Consider the following 24,653-nt stretch of genomic DNA (forward strand, 5'->3'; position numbering starts at 1 on the left):
GAACAAGAAAGTGAATCACCTCCTGATGAACGGGAGTCATGCACATGGTCATTTGCGTCCAATACTGAGGTTTATTCTCAGCCAATGGCGTAGCATCAATTCCCCTCAGAGGAATAGGAAATTCCAAAGGCTCCAGGACAAAACCACAGCGCCTGGCAAATGACAAATCCATCAGATTCAGGGCAGCACCCGAATCCACAAAGGCCATAACCGAGTAGGACGACAAAGAACAAATCAAAGTAACAGACAAAATAAACTTAGGCTGTATAGTACGAATGGTGACAGGTTTAGCGACCTTTTTTAAGCGTTTAGAGCATGCTGAGATAACATGAGCAGAATCACCACAGTAAAAGCACAACCCATTTTGACGTCTATGACTTTGTCTCTCAATTCTGGTCAGAGTTCGATCACATTGCATAGACTCAGGTCTCTGTTCAGAAACTACCGCCAAAGGATGAGCAGATTTGCGCTCCCGCAAACGCCGATCAACCTGAATGGCTAAAGCTATAGAATCACTCAGACTAGTAGGGGTGGGGAACCCCACCATAACATCCTTAATGGCCTCAGAAAGACCTTCTCTGAAATTTGCAGCCAGGGCACACTCATTCCATTGAGTAAGCACTGACCATTTCCGAAATTTTTGACAATACACCTCTGCTTCATCCTGCCCTTGAGAGAGGGCCAGCAACGCTTTTTCTGCCTGATTCTCAAGATTAGGCTCCTCATAAAGCAGTCCAAGAGCCAGAAAAAACGCATCCACATTAAGCAATGCAGGATCTCCTGGCGCCAGAGAGAAAGCCCAATCTTGAGGGTCGCCACGCAACAAGGAGATAACAATCTTTACTTGCTGAGCGGAATCATCAAAGGAACGAGGTCTCAGAGATAGAAATAATTTACAATTATTCTTAAAATTCTGAAACCTAGATCTATCTCCAGAAAACAACTCAGGAATGGGTATCTTTGGTTCTGACATAGGGCTATGAATAACAAAATCCTGAATACTTTGCACCCGTGCAGCAAGATGATCCACACTAGTAGTCAGAGTCTGAACATCCATGTCTGCAGCAGAGCTCAATAACCACTCAGAGTTCAAGGGGATGAAAGAAGCTAGACAGACTGCAGCACAAAAAAAAAAAAAAAAGTACTCAGGTCTTCTTTTAATCCCACTTCAGCGATGCATTAAACACTTTTCTGGCCTGCTATACTGTTATGATCCTAATGGTTGAGGATCACAAATTACTCCAGCAAGGTGACAAACATAGAACAAGCTCTAGGGAGGTGGAAAACTGGACTGACCGCAAAACTGAACCTATCCAACCACACTAGAGGTAGCCGGTGAACGTGCCTAAAATCCTAGACGTCTCGAGCCAGCCTGAGGAATTAACTGATAGGTGGTCTCTATATAAGAAGTGCTTTTGTTTCTGTCAGCCAAAATGGACGATGGTGTTTCGCTGTTGAGTAGATTACTTTGTCTTTTGATAAAACAGTTAACAACAATATAATAATATAATTTTGATCTTGATGTCTAGGTCAAGTTATTTTGTGTCGGCTGTAAGCTATAAGAGGCTTCAATGGTGTTTATGGAGTTGTGATTCAACAAAGGGGCAGTAGATGGCAGTGTTACTCTTAGCTTTTAAGTTTGCAGTCCAAAGTAAACAAAGTGAAGGAAAAAATTGGATATAACACAGATAGTTTTCTTTTGTTATCAGGTTTGATGCCTGCAATTGTGAGAACTGCTTATAGCTGTCTCTATAGGGTATCAAAGATCAGTGGAGCAGGGTCCTAGCTCTATCTCCCCTCAACAACAGAAGGTGAAAGGTGGTGCTGGATGGAGAAACAGCAGTGTTTCACTTCACCCGATTCTCAAAATGACGGAATTGGCGCCTTTGTAAGGGCAGCTGCAGAAGAGTCCGACAGGTTGCTCACTCAGACCCACACCTCTCCCAAATAGTGACGGCAACGGGACTCAGAGGAGACAGCAGGAGGCGAGGTAGGACAGCATTTCTCTGCACTCAGTCCTCTCCATTTGTCGGGACCTGTGCGTACTTTGAAGTGGTTGAGGGAGGGGAGTGAGCGAGCGGAGGAGAGCTGGAATGGACGGAGTCTATCACCTCGCTAGCTCTACAGCAGCGTTGGCTGTTGTTTCATGCCCGGAGATTCCCCTAGAGTAGTGTTCCCCAACTCCGGTCCTCAAGAGCCATCATCAGGTCATGTTTTCAGGATTTCCTTAGTATTGCACAGGTGATGCAATTATTGCCTGTGCAGGTGATGCAATTATCACCTGTGCAATACCAAGGAAATACTAAAAACGTGACCTGTTGGTGGCTCTTGAGGACCGGATTTGGGGAACACTGCCCTAGAGTGACAAGGCGTATCCCTCACCTCTCAGTGCTGACCCCGGTCATCTTAACTAGTGATGAGCGAGCATGCTCGCCACTACTCGGTACTCCCCCGAGCATCTCACTGCTGAGTATTTCCGGGGTTGCTCGGCGGGATCTTGGGTCCCCGCCATGCATGTTTGCCACTGTTTAGAGAGCCAATGAACATGCAGGGATTGTCTGCCACACATTGTAATGCCCCAGTCATGCTGGTTGTGGTATTACAGTGATTAGCTGACCACACAGCGTCATCAGGTCTATATCAGACCTGGCGCCGTCCTGCTCGTCACGGTCTGCTCCGGAATCAGGCAGTGTAGGGAGAGTTGCTGCTGAGCTAGGGAGAGATTTGCTTGGTTCTTACATATTGTGGGTATACCATATATAATACACATATCCATGTCAACTAACAGTCCTTCTGAGGACTTATAAAGCTGCATAGATATCAGTGCTAGGCAGGCAGGCAGTGTATGTGGCAGACTGCAGTGCATATAGTAAGAGGGTCCATTCCAGTTCTGTCTGCTGCTGCTGCTATTAAATATATTTCTAGACATAGCCCCAAGTATCAGGGGCCAGGAATAATTTTTTTTACAGGCCAGCTATTTACAACAGTGGTTTGTCCATCACACAGATCAGAGATAAAAAGTGCGCTCAAAATTCTGCCATTTCTGGCCTCCCTTTAAATTTTGTTTCAGTGTGTTAACGAAGTTATTGACACCAGTTGGCTGGTAAAAATAGTTACCTACAGGCAGTGGTTTGTCTGACACACAGATCAGAGATAAAAACTGTGCTCAAAATTCTGCCATTTCTGGCCTCCCTTTAAATTTTGTTGCAGTGTGTTAGTGAAGTTATTGACACCAGTTTTATGGTAAAAATAGTTACCTACAAGCCAGCTATTTCAAACTGTGGTTTGTCCATCACACGGATCACATATAACTGCGCTCAAAAATCTGCCATTTCTGCCCTCCATTTAATTTTTATTGCAGTATGTTAGTGAAGTTATTGTCACCAATTTGCTGGTAAAAATAGTTACCTACAGACCAGCTATTTCAAACTGTGGTTTGTCCGTCACACGGATCACATATAAGTTCGCTCGAAATTCAGCCATTTGTAGTTAACATGGAAAATATTGTCCTCCATTTGTGCCACAACAAACACCCACATCTTCTCGCCCGACCTGTCTGTCCCAATTACTAGCACACCACTATTGAACCCAGAGCAGTGTCAAAAGGTTGTTGGTTGGATAGCTGATGATGTTTCTAGTCCCTTTGCCACCATCACTACCACCATGTCTTCCACACGGTCAAGTCTCAGTAGCCGTGAGTCTGGACCGCATATTCCTCACCCTGATCCTCCTTCTTCCCACCATACCAAGTGCCCAGAGACAATTGATCCCACACTTGAACACTCTGAAGAGCTGTTCACTTTTCCATTTATAGAATCGGGCCTCTCATCCGGTCCACTTGAAGAGGGGCAAGAGGAGATTGCATGTAGCGATGCCCAAATGTTTGAGCAGCCACAGTCACACAAAGGTGACGGTGGGAATGTGTCACAAGAGGTGGACGATGATGAGACACAATTGCTGGAAAGTCAGGAGGAGGACCTGGGTGTGGAAGTGGAAGACAAGGTGGTGGATGATATAGTAACTGACCCAAGCTGGCAGGAGAAAATGCAGAGCGAGGACAGCAGCACACAGGGGGAGGGAGGCGTAGCACCCCAACAGGCAGGAAGAACAGTGTGGTGGCCGCAGACAGAAGGCGGGCAACCGTTGCCCATAACACCAACACGAAGGAAGTTGCCAGTCCAACTGTTAGGTCTTCCCGAGTCTGCTTGTTTTTTAAAAACTCTGCCGATAACCCCCAAAAGGCCATTTGCACCACCTGTCAGGCCAACATCAGCAGCGGTAGCAAAACTACCAGCCTGACCACCACCAGCATGATCAGGCACATGACAGCAAAGCACCCAACTTTGTGGGCCAAACCCCAGGGTCCAGGAACAGTGTCTGTGGGCGACACCACTGCTTTTTCCGCTGTTGTGCGTGAAAGCCAATCCCCTGTCCATGGTGCATGCGAAGATGCCTCCTGCCCTGCACCTGTTGTTGCACACACTCAGCTATCACTATCAGCAAGCACGTCCACGTACTTGTCCCAGCGCAGCATTCAGTTGTCCATACCCCAGTCCCTGGAACGCAAGTGCAAATACGCAGCCAATGCCCCACAGGCCACACTACTAAATTCTCACATTTCGCAACTGGTTGTGCTCGAAATGTTTCCTTTTAGGCTCGTGGAGATGGAAGCTTTCCGCAACCTGATGGCGATGGCCGTCCCTCGGTACTCAGTCCCCAGCCGCAACTATTTGTCCCATTGTGCCATCCCCGCATTACACAAGCACATGTCCCACAACATTAGCCGTGCCCTCAACAATGCAGTTACTGGGAAAATCCACCTAACCATGGACACATAGACAAGTGCTCGTGGGCAGGGACAGTACATCTCGCTGATGGCACACTTCGTTAATATAGTGGAAGCTGGGTCCCAGTCGGACCTTGGGATTGAACATGTCCTCCTGATGCCGAGGATTGCGGGTCCTAGGTCAATCAGGGTTGCCCCCACAGTCTACAGCTCCTGCACCTCCTCCTCCTCCTCCTCTTCAGCCTCCATGACCACATCACAAGCAGGAAGCACTGCAACACTGCCTCAGCCAAGTAGCAACAGGCTGTGCTGAAGCTCATATGCTTAGGTGACAACCGCACAGTGCTGAAGAGTTGTGGGCAGTGCTGAAAGAGCAGGCAGATCTGTGACTGACACCGCTGAACCTACAGCTAGGCATGGTCATGTGTGACAATGGCCAGAACCTGGTGGTGGCTCTGAGGTGAGGCGAGCTCACACACATACCATGCCTGGCCCATGTGCTTAACCTCGTGGTTCAGCGGTTTCTCAAAACCTACCTGGATCTGCTTGTCAAAGTACGCCGCCTGTGTGCCCATTTTAGAAAATCAGCTTCAGCTTCTGCCGCCCTTTCTGTGCTTTAGCAGCATTTACAGCTTCCGCTCAACAACTGATGTGTGATGTCCCCACGCATTGGAACTCTACACTGCAGATGTTTGAAAGGATTTGTGAACAGAAGAGGGCAGTTGTTGACTACCAGCATCAACAAGGCCTTCGGTATTCAGTTCGTACTCCACACATAAGATCTTAGGAGTGGACATGGATGTCAGACATATGTACCATCCTCCAAAACATTGAGGACTCCACCAAGATGGTGAGCAGCGATGACGGCATAATTAGCATCACCATCCCGATTCTCTGTGTTCTGAAGCGCTCTCTTCTCTCAATCAAAGAGGATGCATTGCAGGCGGAGCATGATGAGATGGAACAAGGAACCATACAGGGTGATTACACACAGCCCAGCCTCATCTCATCCCAATGTGGATTGGGGGACCAGGAGGAGGTAGAACAAGAGCTAGTTTCATGCGCTATAAATGGTACTACCTGCACAACTGTCTGTTCAGCGTGGATAGCCTGAGGACAGGGAGGAGGAGTAGAGCATGGTCAGTTGTCCTCTTGGTGAGGACACGGAAGTCTTGCCTGTTAGCAGTCTAGCACGAATGGCGGAGTTTATGTTATGCTGCCTTTCCCATGACCCTCGCATTCCCAAACTTTTTGGTGACAGTCATTACTGGTTGGTGACACTTCTAGACCCATGCTACAAGGAGAACTTTCTATCTCTTATTCCTGAGGTGGACAGGTGTACTAAAATGGGGCAGTACCAGAGGGCCCTTGTTGTGGAATTATTAGAAAAATTCCCATCTGAAAATGCTGGTGGCAGAGGTCACAGTTCATTGGACAACTAAGGAGTACAGGCGAGAGAGACACAACTCCAATCTAGCAGAGGCAGGGGAACACTGGCAAAGTTCTTGGAGAGTTTTCTCAGACCATCCCATCGCACAGGCCATGAGGCGCGGCGCGGGGTATTCTCACAAGGAGTGCAAAGTTTGGGAAGATTCTGAGGGAGTACCTTGCTGATCGTACCAATGTCCTCCGTGATTCCTCTGTGCTTTACAATTATTGGGTATCGAAGCTGGACACGCGGTATGAACTGGCTCTCTATGCCTTGGAGGTCCTGGCCTGCCCTGCCGATAGCGTTTTGTCAGAGCATGTTTTAGTGCCGCTGGTGGACTTATAACTGATAAGTGCATCCGTCTGTCAACTGAAAATGCTGACAGGCTGAATTCTATAAAAATGAACAAGGGCTGGATTGGGCCAGACTTTCAACACCACCGAATGATAGCAGCGTAACATAAACTCAAATCCAGTGTCTTTTTGGGGAGGTCTATTCCCATGCACCTCTTCACACCGACACATGGGTATATGCTTCCTGATTTTCGCTATTTGCTGTTGTCCTCCTCCTTCTCCTCATCCTTATCCTACACCACCATATCACCAGGGTGACCGTGGTCCGTGGTGCAACACCCACATCATTTTTTAAAGGATGTTTATGATGCCCATAAAAGCAATTTGTTAGACAGTGAGTGTGTTCATATATACCCCCCAGGGGTAAATGTTCGTTAGCCTATATACTTAGTGCATGGGCATTACAAGTATAAAAGACCAGCTACTTCCTAATGGGAAAATTTTTTTATGAGGCCCTCCTCCACGTCTCTTCCAAGAGGCATTGGAGTGCCTACAAATTTTTGGCAGCCCTTGCATTCACTGCATAGGCAAACACTATGGGAGACCCACTTCCTAATAATGGGAACATTTTTTCATGAAGCCCTCCTGAATGTCTCATCAAAGGGGTATTGGGGTGCGTCCAAATTTTGGTCAACCCTGCCACTCACTGCATAGCAAACACTATGGGAGACCCACTTCCTAATATTGGGAACATTTTTTCATGAGGCCCTCCTCCACATCTCTTCCAAGAGGCAATGGAGTGCCTACAAATTTTTGGCAGCCCTTGCATTCACTACATAGGCAAACACTATGGGAGACCCACTTCCTATTAATGGGAACATTTTTTCATGAGGCCCTCCTGTACATTTCTTCAAAGGGGTATTGGGGGGCATCCAAATTTTGGGCAGCTCTGCCACTCACTGCATAGGCAAATACTATGGGAGACCCACTTCCTAATAATGAGAATATTTTTTGATGAGGCCCTCTTGTACGACTCATCAAAGGAGTATTGGGGTGCGTCCAAATATTTGGCTGCAACTGCATTCACTGCATAGGCAAACACTATGAGAGACCCACTTCCTATTAATGGGAACATTTTTTCATGAGGCCCACCTGTATGTCTCTTCAAAGGGGTATTGGGGTGCGACAATTTCTTTTAAAAATGGCATCAAAATTTGTCCCACAATTTCTGCTGAACGTGGCAATACCCCATATGTGGCTGTGTAGTACTACATAGCCATATGGAGAGACTTGGGAGGGACAGAACACTACACTGTGTTCCAAATTATTATGCACAAAGCGTTTAGGAGTGATAAGGTTAGAATTTTCTTGTTTGTCATTCAAACTCATTGATGGTGATGTGTGTCAGGGCTCTTTATATCACTGAAAGCAATTGCAGATACCTGTGCTAATTAGTTTGGCAGGTGTGTCCAAATAAAGGTAAGACTACTTAAGAAGGCTGTTCCACATTATTAAGCAGCCTACATTTTTTGCCAAAATGGGAAAGAAAAAGGATGTGTTGGCTGCTGAGAAGCAACAAATTGTGGAGTATTTAGGTCAAGGCATGACTACAATCAACATTGCCAAGACACTTCATCGTGATCATCACACAATCAAGAAGTATGTAGCTGATTCCCAGCACACACGTGTGCGTGCTGATAAGGAAAAAGTGAGGACTCTTTCCAACAGGCAATTGTGTAAGGTTAAAAGAGCAGCTGCAAAAATGCCTTGTCATAGCAGCAGACAAGTTTTTGAAGCTGCTGGTGCCTCCAACGTCCCCAGAACAACAAGATGCAGGGTCCTTCAGAGGTTTGCAGCTGTGCGTAAGCCATCCTGTCGACCACCTCTATCCACTGCACACAAGCAGAAATGGCTCCAGTGGGCCAAACGATACATGAAGACTGACTCCCAAACTGTTTTGTTCACCGATGAGTGCCGTGCAACGCTCGATAGTCCAGATGGATGGAGTGGAGGATGGCTGGTTGGTGGACACCCCATGAAAACACGGCTAAGGCGCCAACAAGGAGGAGGTGGAGTAATGTTTTGGGGAGAGAGATTGTCGGCCACTTTATGATCCCTGAAGGGGTAAAGATGAACTCCATAATCTATGTGAAGTTTCTAAAACAACACTTCCTGCCATGGTTCAAGAGGAAGAACCGTGCTTTCCGCAGCAAGATCATTTTCATGCATGATAATGCACCGTCTCATGCTGCAAAAAACACATCTGCATCTCTGGCTGCTATGGGCATAAAAGAGGACAAACTTATGGTGTGGCCACCATCTTCCCCTGACCTCAACCCCATTGAGAACCTCTGGAGCATCATCAAAAGGAGTGTATGATGGCGGGAGGCAGTTCACATCTAAGCAACAGCTCTGGGAGGGTATTCTGTCCATATGCAAAACAATTGAAGCAGAAACCATCCAAAAACTGACAAATTCCATGGACGAGAGAGTTCAGAAGCTTCTTTCGAACAAGGGGTCCTATGTGCAAATGTAACATCACCTAGAATAAAGTTTTCACTTGAAAACTGTTTGCTTTCATTTTGTAATAAGCTGATAATGCTTATAACTTCACAATTGACCATTTTTTTTGTTCAAAATAAAAAAAAAGGTTGAAAACTCTGCTGTGCATAATAATTTGGAACATGCATTTTGAGTGTTTTTTTTTTTTTTTAAAGATACTGTTTTCATAGGCAGTTTGTTCCAAAACATTGCAATTATACTAGAATAGTAGATGACTGGAAAATAACAATGACTGCAATTCAGATAGGTAATTTAGAGAAAATATGAGGAAATATTATTTGCATAATAATTTGGAACACAGTGTATTTGCCTCCTGGAACGCAAATTTTCCTAGAATAGTTTTCAGATTATGTAGAAAGAGCCCCTAAGTGCTAGAAAAGCAGAATCCCGCTCAAGTGACCCCATTTTGGAAATTATAACCCTTTTGGAATTTATCTACTGTACAGATGTACTGACGATGTTGATTCCATGGGTGCATTCCAGAAGCAAGCAGCAGTGGGTGTTGCTGAGTGAAAATTGCAAACTGCCATTGTAGTGACCAGTACGCTGTAGTGACCAGTATGTTGCAGTCACCAGTACATTATACCGAGCTCATGCTTCTGGAGACACACACCTGTAAATTAGGCGGTGTTAGCCGGAGTATTACCACAGCAGCGCGTGTTACTTCATATAAGCAGCAGAATCCAACGTAAGGCAAACTGTGTTTAATATATGCAGCTTGAACTGGAACAAAATAAGAAAGCTTTGACAGTAACTACCAATATAATCTAGTCCATGTAACACATGTCTCTCTGTGAAGGAAACAGCAGCAGACTGATGCAATCAGTGAGTGTCCTCTGACCCTTTTTTTTTTTTTTTTTTACAAACTTTAACAATCACAGCATAGCTGACAAATGAACACTCATAGACATTCAATGCAGACTACAACAGGAATGGAGTTGTTGCATTTAAACTTATTCCAACACCCCCACTCAACAACTGCTTATCCTGTTAGTCCCATTGCAGTTCTGAATTCTTCAAACTTGGCTCTTGACAATGGCTTTGTCAAAACATCTGCTAACATCTTGTCAGATTCACAGTAAACAAACTTTAGAACTTCACGCTCTACTAAGTCACGCAAGTGATGATGTTTAACATCAATGTGCTTTGTTCTTGCACTTATCCTTTCACTGCTGGCGAGCTTGATACATCCTTGGTTGTCCTCATAGATAACAGTTGGTTCAGCTAGTGGTTTGCCGAATTCTTCCAAAAGTTGCTTCAACCAAATTAACTCTTGACTTGCATGAGCAGCTGATGTATATTCTGCTTCTGTAGAAGACAATGCAACTGACACTTGTTTTCTACTCGACCATGAGATTGAAGTGTGTCCTAACTTGAACAAGTAACCACTTGTTGATCTTCGATCACTTGAGTCTCCAGCCCAATCTGCATCTACATATCCTCTGAGAATTAGATCTCCTGATGCAGAAATCTTTAGACTTAACTCTTGGGTTGCCTTAAGATACTGAAGAAGTCTCTTAATTGCATTCCAATCTCTTTGGCGTGGCTTGCTTACACGTCGGCAGAGAATTCCCACTGTGGCTGAGATATCTGGACGGGTTGTGGTTGCTATGTATAGAAGTGCCCCCACTGCTTGTCTGTAACTGTCATTTGTGGGTAGCAGATCTTCTTCTCCTTCCAATTTTAGGTAAGATGGATCCATTGGAGTTGATATGCCTTTGGCTTCTGACATTCCAAACTGGTTTAGAACTGTGGAGATTTTAGAATTTTGATTAAGAAGAAAACTTCCATCTTCCTCTCTCTGGATTTGGATTCCCAAATAGTATGTCACATCTCCAAGGTCCTTGGTCTCGAAATGCTTGTTCAGAATTTGACCTAGTTTTGAAATTTCTCTCTCTTCTTGATGCGCTATTATTACATCATCCACATATAGAATAACATACATCCAATCTTGTGATACACTTTTTGTATACAAACATGGATCCGCTTGAGACCTTTTAAATCCTTCGTCGATTAACACTTTGTTCATCTTAGTGTTCCATGCTCTTGCTGATTGCTTAAGGCCATAGAGAGATTTTTGCATTCTGCAAACAAGGTTCTCTTTACCCCTTTTAACATAGCCTTCTGGTTGAGTCATGTACAGCTCTTCTTCAATGTCTCCATGTAGAAAGGCTGTTTTGATGTCAAAATGTCTTACTTTCATCTGCTGAACAGCAGCTATGGATAATAAAGTTCTGAATGTAGTTTGCTTGGCAACTGGAGCAAAAGTAGCATCATAATCTTCACCATATTTTTGTGAATATCCTTTTGCGACCAATCTTGCTTTAAAACGGTGAATATTACCTTCGGAGTCATATTTGTTCTTAAAGACCCACTTACATCCAATTGCTTTCTTGCCTTGAGGTAGCTCTGTGAGCTCCCATGTTTTGAGCTTATGAAGGGATTCCATTTCTTCATCAGCAGCTTTTATCCATTTTTGCTTCTTATGAATAGGCAGTTTTTGCATTTCCTGCCATGACTGTGGCTCTTCTTCTGGAATTGATCTGACCATATAAGAAAGGCGTTTAGCTGGAATTCCTTTATTTGATCTTTCTGATCTTCTGATCTCCTGAGGTTGGCTTGGTTCTTCTGTTTCTTTTTCAGTACTTTCAGAGCATATCCAGACTTCAGTATTTTCTTTGAGATTCTCTTCAATGTCTGGAATCACTGACTGAAATTCTTGTTCCTTAGGTTGAATTATTTGCGTAACCTCATGAAATTTGAGCGATACTGAGTTTTCATCAATCACTACATCTCTGCTGATTGTTACTGTGTTGGTCTGTGGATGCAGGATTCTGTATCCTTTCTGAGTTTCACTGTACCCCACAAGAACTCCTTCCTTTGCATGAGATTCCCACTTAGAACGTTTTTCTTTGGGAACATGCACAAAAGTTTTGCTTCCGAATATCCTGAGATGCTTCAGGTTGGGCTTCTCACAGTTCCATAGCTCATATGGAGTTTTACTTGTAGCTTTACTTGGCAGTCGATTTTGAAGATAGGTAGCAGTCATGATGGCTTCTCCCCAATATGTTGTAGGTAGGTTTCCATCAAATAGCATACTTCTTCCACTTTCACAAAGAGTTCGGTTCTTTCTCTCTGCTGTGCCATTCTGCTCTGGGTTGTATGGAACGGTTGTCTGGAACACGATTCCATTCTTTTTCAGGATGGTTTGCACTTTACCACTTGTATATTCAGTTCCATTATCTGCTCGCAGTACCTTTGGTATTCTTCCAAATTTGTTAAGAACTGCAGCAAGATATTCTTCAAGTTTCTGTGGAACTTCGTCTTTACTTTGAAGTAGGTAAGTAACAGTATATCTGGAATAATCATCAATGAATGTGAGAAAATATCTCTTCTTGCTGGGAGTAAGAACACTCATTGGACCACACACATCTGTATGTATCAAATCCAGTATCTGTGCAGATTTAGTAGTGCTTACTTTAGGAAACGATTTTCTGGACATTTTCCCTTTTAGGCAACTTGTGCACTTCATTGTTTGATTACACTGGTTGATTGCAATACCATTTGCAAGTTGAGCTAGTTTCTTTACTGCTTCTGGATCTCTGTGGCCTAGGCATCTGTGCCACACATGAATACAGTCCTTATGAAAATCTTGTCTAGCACTGTAAACAGTTTCATTGCATTTCAGCTGATAAAGTTCATCTTTGATTTTTCCTTCGGCAAGGGTATGACCCTTCTTTGAAATGATGCATCTGTCATCCTTAAATGTAACTATATTTCCTTGTTGTGCAAGCTTCTTTACAGATAAAAGGTTACTTTCAAGTTTGGGAACATACAGCACGTCTTTAACTGGGATTTTTCTGACTTGTGCTGAGGATTGAACTTGACAATGGAAATAACCATCTCCTATTCCTTCTGATGTCATATAGTGACCATTAGCTAAAATTACCTTTTCAGACTTGCTTTCATCTAGATTAATGAAGAAATCCTTATCACGTGTCATGTGAGCAGTCGCTCCAGAGTCAATACACCAAACATGGTTTGCATATGGGCTTGTGCTGACCCCAAATGCAGTCGCAATACATGCATCTTCCTTCTTTACAGCTGTTTTAACCTTTTGATGACTGTCCTGCTTTTTAAACTGATTCATTCTTGCTTTCCACACTCTGCAGTCTGCTTTAAGGTGACCAGGCTTTTTACAGACAAAACATTCACGAGTTTCCTTTAAATGACTCTGAGCTTTAGAAAAGTACTGTGTCTTTAATGCTGTTTCTGCTTTGCATATATTATTGCTAATAGTCTCTGACTTTCTCTTGTATTCATCTGCAAGTTTCCCTTTCACATATTCTAGTGTGAGTTCATCATCTGGTCTGGCATCTAATGCAGTCACAAGCGTGTCATAACTTTCTGGAAGACCACTTAATAGTAATGCAGCAACATGAAAATCTTTAATTTCTTCACCAATACCCCTTAGGCGCTCCACAATCTCTAGGGTGTTTCTGATATAGTCCTGCATATGCTGGCCATCACTTAATTTAGACTGATACAGCTTTCTCATAAGATATAGCTTATTGCTGAGATTTGACCTTTCATGCACTTTCTGTAATTCTTCCCACATTTTCTTTGCAGTATCACATTTGCATACATGTACAATCTGGTTATCATCTATGCTGAGGGAAATAGTGCTTTGTGCTTTCTGATCAGTCTCTAGCCAATCACCCGGTACTGGGTCAGGCACAGGCTGTTCAATACATTTCCATGTACCCTCTCTTATAAGTAACATCTTTACCTTGAATTTCCAGGAGCTGTAATTGTGATTTGTGAGACTTGGCACTGTGTACTTCACTGCATTCCTTTCTGTAGACATTCTTGTCTCTTGTACCTCTTTTTTTTTTTGTTTGTTACTGGCCCTTTAAGCTGCGCTGTCCGGTGCTCTGTACACTGCGGTACCTTTGCGTTCCGGTGTCCTTGTATTCCGGGGGTTCCTCTGTGCTGTCTGCGCTTGGCTCGCTGCTTATTCCGGTGACTGGGCTTTTTACCATTTACTTTCCGGTGGCTGGGCCCATAACCTGTTAGCCGGAGTATTACCACAGCAGCGCGTGTTACTTCATATAAGCAGCAGAATCCAACGTAAGGCAAACTGTGTTTAATATATGCAGCTTGAACTGGAACAAAATAAGAAAGCTTTGACAGTAACTACCAATATAATCTAGTCCATGTAACACATGTCTCTCTGTGAAGGAAACAGCAGCAGACTGATGCAATCAGTGAGTGTCCTCTGACCCTTTTTTTTTTTTTTTTTTACAAACTTTAACAATCACAGCATAGCTGACAAATGAACACTCATAGACATTCAATGCAGACTACAACAGGAATGGAGTTGTTGCATTTAAACTTATTCCAACAGGCGGGCTGTCATCGCTACAGAAATTGCCATACATGTGGGCTCTAAATGTGGTTTAGGCACTTTGGGACACAAAAGGGAGGGGGGCATTTGGATTTGGGAGCAGAGAATTTGCTGAATTTGTTTTGGGAGGCAAGGTTCATTTCGCTTTTCCAGAGCCTTTGTGCTACCAGTAACATGGAAGCCCCTATATTTCCGTTAATAGATGGCGGACCTGAGTGAGGGCTTGCTTTATTGTGGATTGAGTTGAAACTTTTATTGGTAACATTTTACATAGCATTTATGATCACATTTATCCGGCGTTCTGCATTGAGCACATACTTTGGGGTTTCCATCTAAATCTCTGAGTAACATGACAAATGAAACCCTTGATGGATCCATTCACTATAATGAGGTAGCCGAGTTACTCTGGACTCCGCCTGGCCTCTGTTCAGCGGTGTCCTTCTTTTCAGAGGTCCACAAATCTGTGGCTGACGGCACTTTTATGCAATCCTAAAAAGATGGACACCGCCGGATCCTATGACGCCCACAGTGCCTCCACCTGCCTCATTATAAGGAATCTTCTTCTGTCTGAACCACGTATTTCAGAGATTTACATAGACACCACAGTGTAAGTACTCAGTGCAGAGCGTAGGATAAATGTGCGCCATGCCATACTGCGATCTTTGGGCGTCAGAATGAAAAAATTAACATTATGTGAAGAATTGGTTTTATTTATTTTTTATGCCAATCCTAGTGCAGTATATGTGATTAGGCAACTTTATTCTTCTGGTCGGTGCGATTACAGCAACACCAGATTTATATTGGGTTTTTATGTTTGGCTCCTGTCCAACACTAAAAGCCACTTTTTTTCAAAAACTAGTTTTTGCACCCCCATATTTTGAGTTATAATTGTTCCATATTTCAGTCAATAGTCATGTGGGGGCATTTTTTTGGTACTATTTTCGGGCACATGACATTTTTTGATGCTTATATTTTGATTTTTGGGATGCAGAATGAACAAAAAACAGCAATTCATTAATTGTGGTTGTATTTTCTTTTTTTATGTTCCGCGTGTGGTAAAATTGATAATGCAGCTTTATTTTTTGGGTCAGTATGATTACAGCGATGCCACATTTATGTATTTTTTTTTATGTTTTAGCGCTTTTACACAATAAAAAATATTTTATAGAAAACATAATTATATTTGCATTGCTTTTTTCTGAGAGCTATAACTTTTAGCTGGAGTTGTATGGCCTTTTGTTTGCGGGATAAGATGACTTTTTCAGTGATACCATTTTTAATTACATTCATCTTTTTTAACTTGTTTTATTCCACTTTTTGTTCACAGTATGATGATAAAGCATAGTTTTTTGCCTCAGGATTTTTTTGTCTCTGCGGAGTTAGCTAATTGGACAGTTTTATAGGTCAGGTCGTTCCGTACGTAGCGATGCCAAATATGTGTACTTTTTTTGTGTAATTTTTTATTTTCATAAAAATATTTATGGGTACAACAAATATATATATATATATATATATATATATATATTTATATATATATATATATATATATATATATATATATTTTTTATTTGTTTTTTTTTCACTATGAGACATTCTCTTTTTGCAGTCTGATCGCTTATAAAGCATAGCCTTTGCTATGCTTTACAAACGGTCTGTGTTGCACTGACAGACAAACGTGCTACATCATGCTCTGAACATGATCTTGGAAGTTTAATAGCTCTGGTGATCCGGATGTCTTCATGACGACATCGGGTCACCATGACAACGATAAGCCCCTCGCGATGACAACGCGGGGAGCCGATCGGAGAGCAGAGGGGGCTCCTTCCCTCTACTTGCCTGCTAAATACTGTGATCAATATCGATTGCAGTATTTAGGGAGTTAAAGTGCCGGGAGCGGTGCATGCACCGCTTCTGCACTACTGAATGTCGGCAGACACCAGAAGTTATCACGCACGCACAGCCTCTGTGCAATCAAAATAGTAATCACATATCCATATGTCCAATATCGGTAAGTACTAGCCAACCAGGACATATGGATACGTCCAAGGTCATAAGGGGGTAAACTATTTTTTGATTTATAGAATAAAGAATGGGATTTTATCTACATTCATTGGAATCTGGATTTCGTCTTGACAACATTCACACCGATTGCCAGCGGTCCCTCATAGATTGATGGATGTTTGAATAAGAAGATATTTTTCCATTTAGAACATGGTGAGGGTTTTCTAGTTATTTTTTTTCATTATTGCAGTGCTGTGGATTTAGTAAAATCATTAGCTCAGGACGCAAAATATAAGCCCTCACACAGTGCTTTATCCCGAAAATTGAAGGCGTTATGGGTCTTGGAAAATGGAGACAAAAGCAAAAGCCTTTATACAGCTATGCAGATGAAAAAACAATAAAGTTATGGCTCTTGCAAAAAGTGAAATATAGCCTGTCATGACATCATTAAGGACACTTATTTTTAATCTATTAGTGTAAATGCAACTTTACTCTTGGTCTTCTCACCTCATGGTCAGGAGACAATAAGTAGCTTGTCAGGCAGAGGATGCATCTACTGACCATCAGTTCATTATACATAATTTTAATTTGTTCACAGATCAAAAAAAAAAAATGAGTTAATTATTATGTCATGAGCTCATGCAGATAATTTACAGATGATAATCCTCTTTATTCAGCCGCAGTATATGAGGTGTTTGGCACTCAACATATTTATGGAATTGACATCGTCTTATACCTCGTATATCTACGGTATTGATTTCATATCTTTCACCATTTGCATATTTGGGTACGGTATATTAATTTTGGAGTTTCATAATAGAAATTCCATTTGAGGTGATTTGTTCTACGATAGCAGAAAAATGATAGTGCAGGAACACGCACAATAACGTTTGGAGTTTGGGATAATCGCCATATATGACTTCAGTGCTCTACTTTTATTTTACTGAAACTTACTAACTTACAAACTTACAAACTTTGCAGCAAAAGCAGATAACACTTCAGTGTTGCACTGAATGCATCTCTTTTATGAAGATTGCAAAGAATCTACATAAAATTAGGATGATGTAATGAATTTACAGCAATCAAAAACCTACCTGTAGGTATTCTGAGAAGGGGGCTCTCCAAAGTCAACTCTCAAAGTCAACATAGAGCTGGGGTAGAACATGCATTGCTCCATGCAATATGCTAGTGCCCAAAAAAGTCAAGTGCTATAGTTTTTTTTCCTCTTAAAGTTCTAAAAACAGTGGAGAAAAAATGTCCTTGTAACTTCATTTCCATAAACTTTTATGATCATCAACTGTAATCTGATGTTTTAGCGATGACAGATGTAACTGTGAATTGGTAGAAAATGAGCAGATGTTTAGGAGAAAGATGCATTTTTTTCTAATAATATATTACAATGTTTCTTATCTTCACTTGCACTATTGATTTGTGATGGAAAAAATATAGAGCAAAATAACTGTTCTGTGTTGTGGCATAAAAGTCATAAGTAGACCCTTCACAATAAATAAAATTTTATATCAATTTAACAATTATTATCCAGCCGGCCACCTCTGCAGTCTGGCAGTAGTGGCCAAACTCTTTCAAGTAAATCCCTTGCATCACCACTACAGATTTTTTTTTAAATTTTAACTCTGAAGTGGTGCCATTCATGTAAACTCCCTGCTCGTAGCGTTATGCTTATCAGCTGCCAACTTCATCTGTTCTTGGCTCTGCTCTGGTCATATTCTGCAGGTTGTGACTTGCCAGATTGTTCCAGTGTTTCCTGGACAAGCCGGAAGTCACAACTTAATGTAAGTCTATGAAAGACAGAACGAGGCTCTCATATACTTGCATTGAGAGCTTGTAACTGTTTCTTATGACATCCGGTCAGTCATAGGTAACAGTCACAAGATGGCAGCATCATGGGACTGGAGCAGTGACTGGAAGATCTGAAAATGGCAGCTGGTAAGTATAATACACATAGTGACAAGGGAGTGTGTGCACCTACACGATCCCTCAAACTAGGGGAGCCCAAAGGCTATCCCTGTCCCACAGATTACCCGGGTGGTGGAGATGCCGGAGTCTCGTACCTTGCTATGCTCCTATATGAGCCCTTATCTGTTCCCTTATCCACCCAGGAAGGCGTGAGACCAAAGTATAAAGGAAAACACTAAGACAGGGATAAAGGATAACTACAATCATACAGATACACTCACAAAACAACATAAGGGGAAACAGAGGGCCATAGGAAGAAGAAACTAAATGGGTGAAGATTAGGATGACACACAAACCAACTTGATGCAGAAATCGCCTGAAAAACTCCAACTGCCAACTCCAAACACTGAAATTTTCCTTCAACTCCAAACCAGGTAGTGGTGAACTATTGCGGGCAATAACCAATTGCCAGTAGAAAGCATATATACCAAAGGGGAGTGGCCAACACAGAACAGTGTGAAGAGCTCCAGAAGATCTCATGAACTGATTAACCCTTGCAAAGACAGAGCAAGGAAAATCTACACTGTATAACAGGATAGTAAAGCAGTTCTAATCAGTGCAGGAGTTCGTGTAACCAGATGCCATGATCTTCTGGCCCCTCGCTGTTGTGATATAGCCGTGAGGATTCTAGAGGCAGGGAACTTAGATTGGTGGCATTACTCCAGCGCTGAAGTTTAAAGGAAAAAAAAGCTGGAGTGGTGCTTTAAAGCAATTAAGTCCCTTTAAGCGCTGTCCTGGGTTGCTGAAGAGCTCTGCTTGTTCTGATTTCACCCAGCTACAACATCTCCGATGCTGCACAGGCAAAGTTGCCTCAAAACAGAATTAAAGAGCGCACAGGTTCTAACATGTCAATCAAGCAGAAGCACATAGTGACTCAGCACATGGAAGCCTGGGAACCAGTGTACTTCTGCCAAAGATCATGGAACAACCACTTTTAATAAGAATGATGAATAGATCATTTGAATATAGCATATCTTATTGTATAATGTCTTTGTCCATCATGATTATATTATGATCCAAATGGGGGCAGTAACAACACCATTGTATGGATGTCAACATTTGCTCTACAAACATGAGGATGAATGACCTCGGGGAGATCAAAACATCCAACACCGCGGAGACACCATCACGTGTTTCTCAACGCAGTGATCCAGAACACTGCCCCCATCCCTGATGGGAAATATGCAAATGCATGTAGAAAAGCCGCGGAGACACCATCACGTGTTTCTCAACGCAAGCAATGAATAGCCAGGTCTTTCACCGGGAAGGAACAACCACTGGAAGGGCTGCATCCAATAAAGGAAAACCACCTATGCCAAAACATGGTATCCATCCACAGACAGCTGTTTCGGGGTATTTGCCTCTCATCAGTGTGGAGTAGGAAACTGGCTATTAGGAGCAGTGCCTAGTGAAAAGGCTATATACATAAGGATGAATGACCTCGGGGAGATCAAAACATCCAACACCGCGGAGACACCATCACGTGTTTCTCAACGCAGTGATCCAGAACACTGCCCCCATCCCTTATGGGAAATATGCAAATTTCCCGTGGTTGTTCCTTCCCAGTGAAAGACCTGGCTATTCATTGCTTGCGTTGAGAAACACGTGATGGTGTCTCCGCGGCTTTTCTACATGCATTAACATTTGCTCTACAGTGATGTGACAAGTCTTTTTCCCTTAATAATAAAGACCTTCATTTAAAAACTACATTTTGTTTTCTTGTGTTATCTTAGTCAAATGTTTCAGATCACCAAACAAATATAAAAATATTAGTGTGACAAACATGCAAAAGCAGGGGGCAAACACTTTTTCATACTTTTTTGCAGTGCTTCTCTTGAGCTTAGGAATAGAAATTTGTAAAATTAATTACAGAATTCTAATTATCATTTGCATTTTTCATAAATCAAACACACCCAGTGCAACTCTGAAGCCATGAATCATTTTTATAATATAATTGAGCATTGTGGGAAAATAAAATGCAGCAGTTGGCATTCAGAAGCAATTTAATGGTATAACATCTCTGCTTGTTGTATCTCTGCTATAAATTATCAGTTGTATTCTATTCAATACTTACTGCAGTATGTCCACCCTTTGGCCACTGTAGATGTTATCTGGTAAAAGGTGTTATACCATGTAGATGCAGTGAGGCATATTGTTAGGTCTGGCTGTCTTTGATCATCTATCCATCCCCTGGTGTGTTGACCAGCTGCTAATTTATCCTAAGGGTACCGTCACACAGTGCCATTTTCATCGCTACGACGGCACGATTCGTGACGTTGCAGCGTCGTATACTGCGGTCACACGGTGCAATACACAGCGCTGGAGCGATAATTTCATGACGTATTTGCGATGTAGAAGCCGTTGGTTACTGTGCGCACATCGTATACAACCTGTGTCACACAATGCAATCATGCCGCCACAGCGGGACACTAGACGACGAAAGAAAGTTTCAAACGATCTGCTACGACGTACGATTCTCAGCGGGGATCCGGATCGCAGTAGCGTGTCAGACACAGCGATATCGTAAATGCATCGCTGGAACGTCACGAATCGTGCCGTTGTAGCGATCAAAATTGCACTGTGTGACGGTAGACTAAAGGTACTGTCACACATTGGCACTTTGGTCGCTACGACGGTACGATCCGTGACGTTCCAGCGATATCCATACGATATCGCTGTGTCTGACACGCAGCAGCGATCAGGGACCCCGCTGAGAATCGTACGTCGTAGCAGATCGTTTGGAACTTTCTTTCGTCGCTGGATCTCCCGCTGTCATCGCTGGATCGTTGTGTGTGACAGCGATCCAGCGATGCGTTCGCTTGTAACCAGGGTAAACATCGGGTTACTAAGCGCAGGGCCGTGCTTAGTAACCCGTGTTTACCGTGGTTACCAGCGTAAAAGTAAAAAAAAAAAAACAGTACATACTTACATTCCGATGTCTGTCCCCCGGCGTTCTGCTTCTCTGCACTGTGAGCGCCGGCCGGCCGGAAAGTGAGCACAGCGGTGACGTCACCGCTGTGCTTTCCGGCTGGCAGACACAGTGCAGAGAAGCAAAACGCCGGGGGACAGACACCAGAATGTAAGTATGTACTGTTTGTTTTTTTTACGTTTACGCTGGTAACCACGGTAAACATCGGGTTACTAAGCGCGGCCCTGCGCTTAGTAACGCGATGTTTACCCTGGTTACCCGGGGACTTCGGCATCGTTGATTGCTGGAGAGCTGTCTGTGTGACAGCTCCCCAGCGACCACACAATCACCAACGATCACGGCCAGGTCGTATCGCTGGTCGTGATCGTTGGTAAATCGTTTAGTGTAACAGTACCCTAAGGGTACTGTCACACTCTGCAACTTTCCAACGATCACGACCAGCGATACGACCTGGCCGTGATGGTTGGAAAGTCGTTGTGTGGTCGCTGGAGAGCTGTCACACAGACAGCTCTCCAGCGACCAACGATGCCGAGGTCCCGGGTAACCAGGGTAAACATCGGGTTACTAAGCACAGGGCCGCGCTTAGTAACCCGATGTTTACCCTGGTTACCAGCGTAAAAGTAAAAAAAAACAAACCGTACATACTCACATTCCGGTGTCCTTCAGGTCCCTTGCCGTCTGCTTCCCGCTCTGACTGAGTGCCGCCGTAAAGTGAAAGCAGATCACAGCGGTGACATCACCGCTGTGATCTGCTCTTACTTTCCGGCCGGCAGTCAGTCAGTGCGGGAAGCAGACTGCAAGGGACCTGACGGACACCGGTATGTGAGTATGTACGGTTTGTTTGTTTTTAACAAGGGTTAACAGAAAACTCTAGGCATACAAAATATTCACTCAGGAAAAGCACCAGGATGTTGAGGTAGGAGAATAAACAAACAGAGAAGGATAAGGAATTACCACGCATACAAACCAAGCAACAGTCACTAATAACTCCTTCAACTCTCCTTCTCATATGTACTCCTCTCCCACTGATAGCCATGCAGCAAATGCTAGCTCTGATGAGGATTAGTGACAGAGCTTAGATCATAAAGGGAAAAAGAGTGGCTAACCGAGCACAACTGTAAGCACAGGAATCTCCAACATGGCCGATTAGCCCCTGTTCTGCCAGAAGAAATGAACACATTTAAAATGAAGGAGAAGTGCTTCTTCTCAGCACCGGAGTAGGAGCAATCGACGCTGCCGTCTTCTGGCTCCACACTGTTGCTGTAACCCCATGACACACTGTCTACCCTGCTTCTTTTTCTGATGGCAGCTTACACTTTTCCCATTCTCCAAAACCTGCATACAGACTTGGTGGTGGAGTTGGAATACTCCTGTCCCCACAATGCACTTTTCTCCCCCCAGTTCCATCATTCTTATTCACTTTTTTGATGTCCACACCATCAGACTCTTCCATCCTCTCTCCCTCAGAGTAGCGGTCATATACCGTCCCCAGGCTCACGCACCCAGTTCCTTGACCATTTTTCTGCCTGCCTGCCGCTCTTCACGTCTTCCGAATTACCAACCCTTATCCTGGGAGACTTCAACATCCCTATAAATAGCACCACTTCCCCATCTGCATCCTATCTTTTATCTCTAACCACTTCTCTTGGCCTCGCACAGCTTTCAACCTCTATGACACACAAAGATGGTAACACCCTTGATCTGGTCTTTGTCCGGCTCTATTCAATCTTCTAATTTGACAACTCACCTCTTCCTTTCTCTGATCACAATATTCTCTCCTTCATGCTCACAAACCCTCGCCCATGACAGGACACTTCTACCTATCACACATTCAGAAATCTACAAGCCATTAACCCTCAAACACTTATACTCCCTACTCTCCTCACTGTCCCCAATCTCCTCTTTTTCCTTTACTTATCTGACTGTAAATCCACTAGAATGACACTCTCAGAACCACCCTGGACAAAGTAGCGTCCCTCACCCTCAGAACCTCCAAACAGCTTAAAACAGCCCTGGGTGCTGAACTCCTATGGAGGAAAGCTCACATACCAGATGTGGAGAAACGGGGTCAGTGGATGCTCTCGTCCGCTGGCCTGGCTGTCTTTAGCAAGGCTGCATGGACCACGGCTCATACCATTGAATGCCCGCTCTATCTCCCAGTGGGCAATACACTACACAGACAACACAGGGTTAAGGTAAAACAGTATGGCAATACTCTATTGAACCACAACACACAATAGCAAACAGAACAACCCCACCATGACTGGAATTGTTTGGTTACATGGGCATATATAAAAGGTCACTGCGTCTCCACGTATTTCCAGTATGACATGCTGTCAGAGCTCCCAGGGTCACATGGGCGCATATAAAAGATCACTGCGTCTCCACGTATTTCCAGTATGACATGATGTCAGAGCTCCCAGGGTCGCTACTCCATCTGTGGATGAACGCACAGAGAAGAGGTAACGACAAGCATCGGGAGATGACCAAGAACTGTCCATAGAGTACAGACAAGGTCCAAAGCCAGTTGACACGAGAGCCACCACCTGGCTTATCTGACCATCTCCATGGAACCAGCTGACCAGTGGGTCCCATACCTGGCTTTCTCCAAACGTATCCATGGTTCAGAGATGGTCACTGGATCAGATCTGTGTCCTTCCAACCGGAGCTGAAAACCCCTGGGTTTGTTTTCTATAGAATCATAGATCAGTGTCCCTCGTGATGGTGCCTTTCTCCTGTCTGTAGTGTGGTTTGCAGAATGTCTGGCTGGTAGCTCTGTATTACTTCAGACTCCCAGGATGTGATATCTGAGTCTTTTTATACCTAAGGGTACCGTTACACAAAACGATTTACCAACGATCACGACCAGCGATACGACCTGGCCGTGATCGTTGGTAAGTCGTTGTGTGGTCGTTGGAGAGCTGTCACACAGACAGCTCTCCAGCGACCAACGATGCCGAAGTCTCCGGGTAACCAGGGTAAACATCGGGTTACTAAGCGCAGGGCCGCGCTTTGTAACCCGATGTTTACCCTGGTTACCAGCGTAAACGTAAAATAAAAAAAACACATACTCACATTCCGGTGCCTGCGTCCGCTTCCCTGCACTCCTCCTGCATCCTGTGTAAGCGCCGGCCAAAGCAGAGCGGTGACGTCACCGCTGTGCTGTGCTTTCACTTTACGGCCGGCGCTCACAGTCAGTGCAGGGAAGCAGACGGCTAGGGACCTGACGGACACCGGAATGTGAGTATGTACTGGTTTTTTTTTTTTAC

The 24,653-nt window shown here is 43.7% G+C and overlaps 1 protein-coding gene across 2 annotated transcripts in view; it reads left to right on the forward strand.

Moving 5' to 3' along the window:
• The first annotated feature begins 1,714 nt into the window (after nucleotides 1–1,714).
• Nucleotides 1,715–24,653, forward strand: part of LOC143788352 (dimethylaniline monooxygenase [N-oxide-forming] 2-like) — a 69,279-nt gene continuing 46,340 nt past the window's right edge. For both annotated transcript variants that reach the window (XM_077277980.1, XM_077277982.1), the window contains exon 1: nucleotides 1,715–1,990. The gene's annotated coding sequence lies outside the window, so the exon portion shown is untranslated. The remainder of the gene's footprint in view (nucleotides 1,991–24,653) is intronic.

Source organism: Ranitomeya variabilis, chromosome 8 (genome assembly GCF_051348905.1).
Source record: "Ranitomeya variabilis isolate aRanVar5 chromosome 8, aRanVar5.hap1, whole genome shotgun sequence".
In the NCBI taxonomy this organism is placed as follows: Eukaryota; Metazoa; Chordata; class Amphibia; order Anura; family Dendrobatidae; genus Ranitomeya; species Ranitomeya variabilis.